Source organism: Hemicordylus capensis, chromosome 2 (assembly GCF_027244095.1).
Source record: "Hemicordylus capensis ecotype Gifberg chromosome 2, rHemCap1.1.pri, whole genome shotgun sequence".
Taxonomy (NCBI): domain Eukaryota; kingdom Metazoa; phylum Chordata; class Lepidosauria; order Squamata; family Cordylidae; genus Hemicordylus; species Hemicordylus capensis.
This window is the reverse complement of record NC_069658.1, coordinates 234,537,129-234,547,869: the sequence shown is the minus strand read 5'-3', so window position 1 is coordinate 234,547,869 and position 10,741 is coordinate 234,537,129.

Here is a 10,741-nt window from a genome sequence, read left to right as displayed (position 1 = left end):
AGAAAGCTTGGGCAAAAAGATGGGGTTTCAGGTGTTGTTTTTTTAAATTGCCAGAGATGGGAAGGATCGTATCTCAGCATGGAGCGCATTCCACAATCTCGGGGCAGCGACTGAGAAGTCTCAACTCTGTGTAGCCACCAAACAAGTTGGTGGTAACTGGAGACGGACCTCCTCAGATGACCTCAATGGGTGGTGGGTCTCGTAGTGAAGAAGACGCTCTCTTAAATACCCAGGACCTAAGCCATTTAGGGCTTTATAACTAGCACTTTGTATTTTTTCTGGAAACCTATTGGCAGCCAGTGTAGCTCCATCAGTAAAGGAGTAACGTGGTCTCTCTGAAATGACCCAGAGACCAACCTGGATGCCACATTCTGAACCAATTGAAGTTTCCGGACTACATACAAAGGCAGCCCCACGTAGAACACATTACAGAAGTCAAGTCTGGAGGTTACCAAGAGAGGTACCTCTGTTTTGAGGTCATTGATCTAGAGAAATGGGTGCAGCTGGCGTATCTGCCGGAGCTGATAGAAAACATTCCTGGCCACCACCTCAACCTGAGAAACCAGGGAGACGTGTGAATCCAGAAGTACTCCCAGCCAGTGAACCTGTTCCTTTTGGGGAAGTGTGACCACATCTAGAACAGGTAGATCAAAATCATCTCTAGAGTTCTGACCCCACACAATAAGTCCCTCCATCTTTTCTGGATTTAGCTTCAGTTTATTCTCCGTTGTTGTTGTTGTTGTTGTTAATTCGATTTCTGTACCGCCCTTCCAAAAATGGCTCAGGGTGGTTTACACAGAGAAATAATAAATGAAGATGGCTCCCTGTCCCCAAAGGGCTCACATTCTAAAACAAAAACAAAAACCCACAAGATAGACACCAGCAACAGTCACTGGAGGTACTGTGCTGGGGGTGGATAGGGCCAGTTACTCTCCCCCTGCTCAATAAAGAGAATCACCATGGTAAAAGGTGCCTCTTTGCCCAGTTAGCAGGGGAATCCAGCCCATTACTGCTTCCAGGCAAGCATTTAGGGAGGATATGCCAGCTCCTGAAGAAGTTGACATGGAGAAGTAGATCTGGGTGTCATCAGCATACTGGTAACACCCAGCTCCAAATCCCCTGATGATCTCTCCCAGTGGTTTCATGTAGATGTTTTTAAAAAATGGAGAAAAAACGGAGGCTTGAGGGACACCATACTTAAGCTCAGATTTCAAAGAGCAACAATCTCCAATTGACACCATCTGCAAACTATCCGAGAGGTAGGAGCAGAACCACTGTAAAGCTATGCCTCCCACCCCCAACACCCTCAGACGTTCCAGAAGGATACTATAGTTGATAGTATCGAAAGCCGCTGAGAGATCCAAAAAGGCCAACAGAGTCACACTTCGTCTGTCAATTCCCAATGGGAGATCATCCATCAGGCCGACCAAGGCAGTCTCCACCCCATAGCCTGCCCGAAAACCGGTTTGAAATGGGTCTAGATAATCCGTTTTCTCCAAGACTGCCTGGAGCTGAGAGGCTACCACCCTCTCAATTACCTTGCCCAGCCATGGGATGTTGGAGACAGGCCTATAGTGACTCAAGTCTGAGGGATCTAATGCAGGCTTCTTTAGAAGAGGTCTAATGATTGCCTCCTTAAGATAAGGAGGCATCCTGCCCTCCCTCAGAGAAGCATTTATAATTTCTACCAGGCTTCCTACAACAGCCTCCCTACTAGATAGAACAAGCTATGTTGGACAAGGGTCAAGAGGACAAGTGGTAGGCCTCATCGCTCCAAGCAGCTTGTCAACATCCTCAGGAGTCACGAACTGAAATTGATCTAGTCGAACCACGTAAGAGGAGTTGCTGGACACCTTCAATTCAGATACTGAAGTAATTGTGGAGTCTTCATCTAAGTTGGCCCAAATACGAGAGATTTTATCTGCAAAAAATGTATTAAACACATCACAGCGGGTAACTGATGGCTCCAAATTCTGATTCAAGGAAGGGGGGCATGTACTAGCCCCCTCACAACCCTGAACAACTCCGCTAGACATGAACTCGCAGAGGCAATACGGGCAGAAAAGAACCGCTTCCTTGCCACCTGTATTGCCTGAGCACAGATCTTTAAATGTGCTCTATGTCACAATCTGTCAGATTTGAGTCGAGTCTTTCTCCACTTGCGCTCCAGTCGCCTACCTTGCCACTTCAGCCCCCGTAGGTCTTCCATATACCAAGGGGCCAATTTTGAAGCAGGTCAGACGGGACGCTTGGGAGCAATCGTGTCTACTGCCCTGGTGAGCCAGTTGTTCCAATTCTCAAGCAGGGCATCAACAGGATCACCGGCAAAGCCAACATTGAATCCCTCCAAGGCTTCTTTGAATCTTGCTGGATCCAATAACCTCTTCAGGCAGACCATTCTTATAGGCCCCTCGCCTCTGCAGACGTGGGAAGTGGTTGTAAGCCCAACCTTAACCAGATGGTGGTCCGTCCATGACAAGGGGGAAATCACAGGAGTCCCTACCCACAGAACACCACCCTGATCAGAGTAAAAGACCAAATCAAGCGTGTGACCTGCAACATGCGTTGGTCCAGAGACCACTTGGGACAGGCCCATAGTTGTCATGGCCGCTATGAACTCCTGAGCTACCCCAGACAGATTGGTCCCAAAATGAACATTCAAGTCCCCCAGCACCAAGAGTCTGGGAGACTCCAACGCAAGTTCCACGACCAAGTCAGTGAGCTCAGTAAGGGATTTCGCTGGGCAGCGGGGCAATCGGTACACCAACAGAAGCAGGCTCGGACTGGCCCACAGGGCAACAGGGCATATTCCCGTGCGGTGCCCCTGCACCCCAACTCCCACCCTTAATTACCTATTCTGCTCAAAACCCGACGCCCTCCCCACATACATTCCACCAAGTCCCAATCTATCCCTGGTCCCCAAACTCAAGTACATACATTCAATGTGGTCCGATACCCTAACAGGGACCCTAGTAAGAGAGATGTTATCCTTATAGACCACAGCCGCTCCACCTCCTCGCCCATGTCCCCTCACCTGCTCCTCTACAGAATATCTTGGAGTGAGAAGCTGGGACCAAACTGGACCACTAGCCTCCCCCAACCAAGTCTTGGTAATACATACCAGGTTGGCCCCTTCATTCATGATCAAATCATATATGACTTCAGGTTTATTTTGGACTGACCTGGCATTACAGAGGAACAGAGTAAGGCTATGTGGGTTGTTGGCAGTGCTCCCCAAGGTCATAGAGCTGGCAGGACAGCTGGAAGGGGAGACAGCTATTAAATTTCTGACTACCCTTCCCCTGGAAAGGCCTGATGGCCTGCCAACGTTACTTCTTCTATTCCCCACCACCACCACCACCACCACCACCAGGATACCTGCCCCATAGTCAACAAAGGCACCCCCTGTCCCCCCATCTCCAGACAAACCCAAACACATTACAACAACTTCAACCCAAGGCCCCAAACAGCTTAAAACTGATTAAATGGAAGCCCTCTAGCCCCCCGCCCAGGGCCGGCTTTTCTTAGGAAGCAACAGAAGCATTGCATCGGGCGCCATCTACTGGGCTGGGAAGGTACTGCTGCCGATGGAACTTGAAGAAAATGCTGTGCCCTCAGCCTAAGCTCCGACCCTCTCCTTTGTGTCCCGCAGCGCCTGCCTGTCTCTTTCAGGGAATCTGCATACTACAAGTGGATTGCAGTTTGCAAAGACAGACAGACTAAGCAGAGGTGGGGGGTGGACTCGGCTTCCCTTTGTTCTGCTCAGTCTAACAACAAGTCATCAAGTCAAAACAAAGGGACTCTCTTTGTTTTGCAAAGGGACTCAAACAAACTTGACCAGAGCCAGTAGAAAGAGAGGCTCTCCTCCCCTCGTTTGCTCTCTAGGCTCTAGACTCTCACTCAGTACATGCACATAGTCACTCCTCACCTCATGTGTGAGGGAGGCTCTTCAGATCAGAGTGAAGAGAAAGGAGACATGATGGGGAGCAAGACCACAGGAACAGTCTCATTTCAAAGAGGAAGCATCCTTTATCATTCATATTTTAAAAACAGTAAGCAAAAATGGAGGGGTTCATATAATGGGCCATGTTTTGTGAAATGGGGAGATACCAGGCATGAAATCACTCTGTGTGTGATTCTGGGGATGGCAGAGTATTGAATGCAAAACATGCAGTGCCTGTAGAATCCAGGGCAAAAATGCAGTATGTTTTAGTTGCTTAATGCAGTATAATGTTCAATTTAATTTTCAGTATGATTATTATTTTGAGTTAATTGAGTAGAATTTACAGGCATAGGTAGGGACTATTTTTTAAAGGGTGAAAATAAGGAGCAAGGACTACTTCAGTGTTTTGCTTGCCTGCTTAATCATGAGTCAGTGTATGCACAAAACTGAGATTAATTGGCACAAAGAAAAAAGCCTGTGTGTGATCTTGTGTAAGTTTCAATGATGAGATAGAGGGGAGAGGAAAAAGGATTTTGTGAAGGTGGTTGTTTATGCTGGCCAGTGAATTGCTGTGAAATGAATACCTTACTTATATTTTACACCTTAGTTTAAAGAATATACATACAGATCTCTCTCTCTCTCTCTCTCTCTCTCTCTCTCTCTCTCTCTCTCTCTCTCACACACACACACACACACACACACACACACACACTCTCTCTCTCTCTCTCTCTCCTCATTCAGTTCTGGACATGTAAAGGTAAAATGTGCTATTGAGTTGGTGTCTACTCCTGGTGACCACAGAGGACAGAGCCACGTGGTTGTCTTAGGCAGAATACAGGAGGGGTTTACCATTGCCATCTCCCGTGCCTTTCAGCATCTTCCATGTAGCATATGTATAAATGTGGTGTAGTGGTTAGAGTGCTGGACTAGGACTGGGGAGCCACGAGGTCAAATCCCCATTCAGCCATGAGACTAGCTGGGTGACTCTAGGCCAGTCACTTCTCTCTCAGCCTAACCTACTTCACAGGGTTGTTGTGAAAGAGAAACTCAAGTATGTAGTTTTGAGTTAATTGAGTAGAATTTACAGGGCTCCTTGGAGGAAGAGGCATCTCATAGAAACTGGTGGGGAGAGAGAACTTAAAACAGTGCTATTGTAGGACTGAAGGGAAGATTATCAAGTGACTTATAGAGTGAATTAAGATGCCATCCACTTCAGTTTCTAACTATCCTGCAGGAACTGGCTACATAGGAATACATATATCCAAACTATTTTATTAGCACCTAGAATTGTGCTTTCTTAATAGTTACAAATGATACTTCATTTGAAGTATTTATAGTAACCTATAAGTAACAGAGCCAGCGTGGTGTAGTGGTTAGAGTGCTGGACTAGGACTGGGGAGACCCGAGTTCAAATCCCCATTCAGCCATGATACTAGCAGGGTGACTCGGGGCCAGTCACTTCTCTCTCAGCCTAACCTACTTCACAGGGTTGTTGTGAAAGAGAAACTTAAGTATGTAGTACACCGCTCTGGGCTCCTTGGAGGAAGAGCAGGATATAAATGTAATAATAATCTGTAAGGGACAGAGGAGCCATGCAATTTCATAACCCCATGAGAAATGAACCTGTTCTTCTATATGCCATAAATAATATAGCTTGAGAGGCAGATACTTATCTCTTCTCAGCTATCCTGGAGACCTTACTACTTGTAAAGTCAGAGCCAGAGGTGAAGGGCTGAAGGTGAGATATAATGTTTTTGTGTGCCACACTGTGCATGGCGCATTATTTGCGTGTAGGAACACAGGAAGATAGGAAGCTGCCATATACTGAGTCCGACCATTGGTCTATCTAGCTCAGTATTGTCTTCACAGACTGGCAGCGGCTTCTCCAAGGATGCAGGCAGTAATCTCTCTCAGCCCTATATTTCTAAATCTTTGTAGATATATCGTGTACAAACAACCACTTTGTATGTAATTGTGCTTTGGCAACGTACTGTATGCTTTAGTAGTTTGTTGGTTCAATTAAAAAAATCTTGTCCTATTTAAAAAAATAATAATCTTGTCCTATATTTGGAGAAGCCAGGGAGGGAACTGAAAACCTGCTTTTCCCAGAGCAGCTTCATCCCCTGAGGGGAATCTCTTCCAGTGCTCACACATCAAGTGTCCCATTCATATGCAACCAGGGCGGAGCTCGCTTAGCTAAGGGGACAAGTCATGCTTGCCAGCACAAGACCAGCTCTCCTCCTATTGTATCAGTTTGAATCTGTAACTGACATTTCCATCAGTTCCCCCTAATTGTCCTTTCAAGTGGCAATCACAGAAGCTGATGACAAAGGTGTGCTATCCCTTTAAATGTCACAGGCCTTGGACGGTTCTAAGCCAGGCCTGCCTTCTGACAGCTGGGATGGATTCTTCAGCCTTGAATTTTTCAAACAGGCTTGGCTGCTGTTCCCTGATGGCTTGCTTGAATTCTTGCAGTCCTCAATCTGGTCTCTCTTTATTTTATTTTATTTTATTTTATTTTATTTTATTTTATTTATTTATTTATTTATTTATTTATTTATTTGATTTATTTGATTTATATACCGCCCTTCCAAAATGGCTCAGGGCGGTTCACAACATGATAAACAATTAAAACAAATTAACTATTAAAACTGGGTAGCCATTCCCCAGGTCATCAGTATCTAGCCAGCAATGACTCTCTTCCCTGGTAAACTGACTTCCTGAAAGGGAACAGGCACCTTAGCTCTTTGCCTTTCTCATTAGCTATCATAGAATCCACACACAGAATACCTCTGAAACAACAGAACCCTGTACCCCATGGGTTAGAAACCCATGGGGGTGGTTGGCACCCTATGTGCACTACACTACCACTCGCTCTGGGCCACCCCAGCACCCCCCAAGTGCACTTATGGGGCTGCTGACACCTCAATGCTTCTCTATGGGGGAAAACCTTAAAGACGTGTAAACTTTAACAATTCCCCCAAAATCAGCCCTTTGCCCAAATCCTTTGAAAAAATTCAGGTAGCTTCCTTGACCTTACCTGGCACTACCACCAACCCCACACTGCTCTAGGCCACCCCTTTGCCCCTCACGTGAAGCTATCCATTTGCTGACACCTCAATGCTTCTCTATGGGGGAAAACCTTAAAGATGCGTAAACTTCAACAATTCCCCAAAAACCAGCCCTTTGCCCAATCACTCTGAAATTGGGGTGGTAGCCTTCACCCATTAGGCGCTACCACCCCACCCCACTCTTTTTGCCCAGATCCCACTCTATGCCCCCAAACTTCCCCAAAGACACTAAAACTTCAAAAATTCCCCAAAAATAAGCCCTTTGCCCAATTCCCCTGAAATTTGGGTGGTAGCCTCCAACCATTAGGCACTACCACACCACACCACTATTTTGCCCCTGGGTCCCAAAATTCGGGCTGACATCACTTCAGACCTTTTTGCATTCAAATCAATGGATGCAAAAAGGCGGGAAATTCAAAGAGATGTCATCCTGAATCACCCGAATTTTTTGGACCTGAAATTTGGGTGATTCGGCTCGGCCCCGAAAAATATCGGGGGACATCGGGGGTGATTCAGTTCGGACCCAAATCACCCGAAATTGCTCGTTTCGGGCACAGATCGTTCTGTGCCCGAAATTTTTTGCACATCCCTATTATGCAATGCTCCTGCATAGGAATAGGGAGGGAAGATGCGACCAAGAGGTTCACGCAGATGAGACAGTAAATCTCTTCTGGAAAAGTTTGTATGGTTATGTGCAAAAAGACAAGAGTATCTCTTCTAAATAGCAATGGGACAAATTGTGGAAATGGACGTTGGACATAAAACCGCCCCCGATTACCTGATGTGCCTTGTAATCCCCCACCCCTGAGTTACAGTACTACCTGCATATACTTCATAACCTTGTGGGTTTCCAAATCCTTGTGTGTAAATCTTTGTAGATATATCATGTACAAACCACTTTGTATATAATTGTGCTTTGGCAACGTACTATATGCTTTGGTAGTTTGTTGGTTCAATAAAAAAATCTTGTCCTATCTTGGAGAAGCCTTCTGCTTTTCCCAGAGCGGCTCCATTCCCTGAGGGGGATATCTTACAGTGCTCAAACTTCTAGTCACCCTTTCATATGCTTAGCTAAGGGGACAAGTCATGCTTGCTACCACAAGACCAGCTCTCCTCACCTCTCCACTCCTCTCCTCATCTCCGGATAAGAAGCGTAATACTGCATATGTACCGAACATCGGGGAAATGCTTGACTAACAAGCAGAAGGTTGCAGTTTGAATCCCCACTGGTACTATATCAGGCAGCAGTGATATAGGAAGATGCTGGAAGGCATCAGCTCATACTATGTGAGAGGAGGCAATGGTAAACCCCTCCTGTATTTTACCAAAGACAACCACAGGGCTCTGAGGTCGCCAGGAGTCAAAATCGGCTTGATGGCACACTTTACCTTTATCTTCACCTTTACTGAACATCACAGGCCACCTAATGGTGCAGCTGGGTATGACCTGACTAGCAAGCTAGAGGTTGCCAGTTCGAATCCTCGCTGGTATGTTTCCCACACTATGGGAAACACTTATATCGGCCAGCAGCAAGATAGGAAGATGCTGAAAGGCATAATTTCATACTGCGTAGGAGATGGCAATGGTCACCCCCTCCTGTATTCTACCAAAGACCACCACAGGGCTCTGTGGTCACCAAGAATCAACAGCAACTTGAGGGCACACTTTACCTTTACTGAACATCATGGCCAGTGAACTGACAAACAAAGCACCTGAATAAACAAAGTTGCACTAGCACAAGATGACATGGGATCAGTGTTACACACCTGGGATTTGCAGAATTGTGCTACAGCACTCTCACACAGATCCTCCCTTTAAAGCAGATGAGGCATGCTGCAGGTTGTGCAACTTTTGTGCGAGCTTGCTTTTGGGAGCCCAGTTCGAGCCTGGAGCGCAAGCTCCAGACTTTGCACAAGTAGCTAGCACAACATACTTCCCAAGAGCTTTGTTCAGATGTTGGTCCCTGCCTGAATAATTTTGCAAGTGGACAGATCTGTACATATGTATCTGGTACACAGATTGCATGTGTATAGAACATAATGTGTGAATTGGACATTTGTCGGACATGTGTCAAATTGGATGTTTGGAAATGGGTTGCGTACCAGAATCATGCCTCCAGTATTCTGTAAAGATTTAAAACCGTGGAAGCCACCTAATAATAAATAAATAAATAAATAAATAAAAATTAATAATAATGGCGCAGCGGGGACATGACTTGACTAGCAAGTCAAAGGTTGCCAGTTCGAATCCCGGATGTTATGTTTCCCAGACTATGGGAAACACCTATATTGGGCAGCAGCATTATAGGAAGATGCTGAAAGGCATCATCTCATACTGCGTGGGAGAAGGCAATGGTAAACCACTCCTGTATTCTACCAAAGACAACCACAGGGCTCTGTGGGCGCCAGGAGTCAACATCGACTTGATGGCACACTTTACCTTTTAAGACAGTGGGGGCAATAGGAGGGCAGGGGCAGGCGAGTGGGCAAGGTTAAAAAAAAAAGGCTCAGCTGCCACTCTCTTTCCACTCCTAGGAAAGAAAGCATCCAACAGCCAAGTGTCTGAGACAGAAGAGGCTCAACTTCGTTCTGCTTCAGGAAACCAATGCTTCATTTCCCAAGAGGAGGACGGGAAGAGGAGGTGGAAGCAACAGAATCATCAGCCATTAGCTGTAGCACAGTGGTTCCCAACCTGGTGGCCTGCAGATGTTGCTGAACTACGGCTCCCATCGTCCCCACCCACAATTGTAGCTGGGGTTGATGGGAGTTGTAGTTCAGCAACATCCGGAGGCCCCCAGGTTTGAGAACCACTGTTGTGGCATATAACAGCATTTCCTTCATTGAGATGCGACAGCATACACTTTCCCATTAGAGAGAGCGCCCCAGATTGCATCCACAATTCTTTAGGCCATTTTAAAATCTGAATTCACCCTTAGCCAACAACCTCAGGATCTGGGAAACAGATCATAGGAAGTATACCAAGTCATATCATTGGTCCATGTAGCTCAGTATTGTGTACACCAGTGGTTCCCAACCTGTGGCCATCAAGAATTTTATTTATTTATTTATCTAACCTATTTCTATACCACCCCAAACTTGCATCTCTGGGCGGTTTACAATTACAATAAATTAAAACATTAAATCAGTTAAACAATTAAAATAATTTAAAACCCGTCTTTAAAAATATTAAAACTATAAATCTAATTAAAAGCCTGGGTAAATAAGTGTGTCTTCAATGCCTTTTCAAAAATTGCCAGAGATGGGGAGGCTCTTATATAAACAAGGAGCATTCCAAAGTCCAGGGGCTGCAACAGAGAAGGCCTGTCCTCAAGTAGCCTCCAGACGACATGGCAGTAACTTCAGACGAACCTCTCCAGACGATCTTAACAGGCGATGGGGCTCATGGCAAAGAAGACGTTCTTCTAAATACCCAGGGCCTAAGCTGTTTAGAGCTTTATAGGTAATAACCAGCACCTTCTATTTTGCCCAGAAATGTATCGGCAGCCAGTATAGATCTTTCAACCCAGTCATAATATGGTCTCTTCAAGATGATGATGATGATGATGAATTTGATTTCCATACCACCCTTCCAAAAATGGCTCAGGGTGGTTTACACAGAGAAATAACAAACAAATAAGATAGAACCCTGTCCCCAAAGGGCTCACAATGAACCAGAGACCAACCTGGCTGCCGCATTCTGGACCAACTGCAATTCCGGACTACGTACA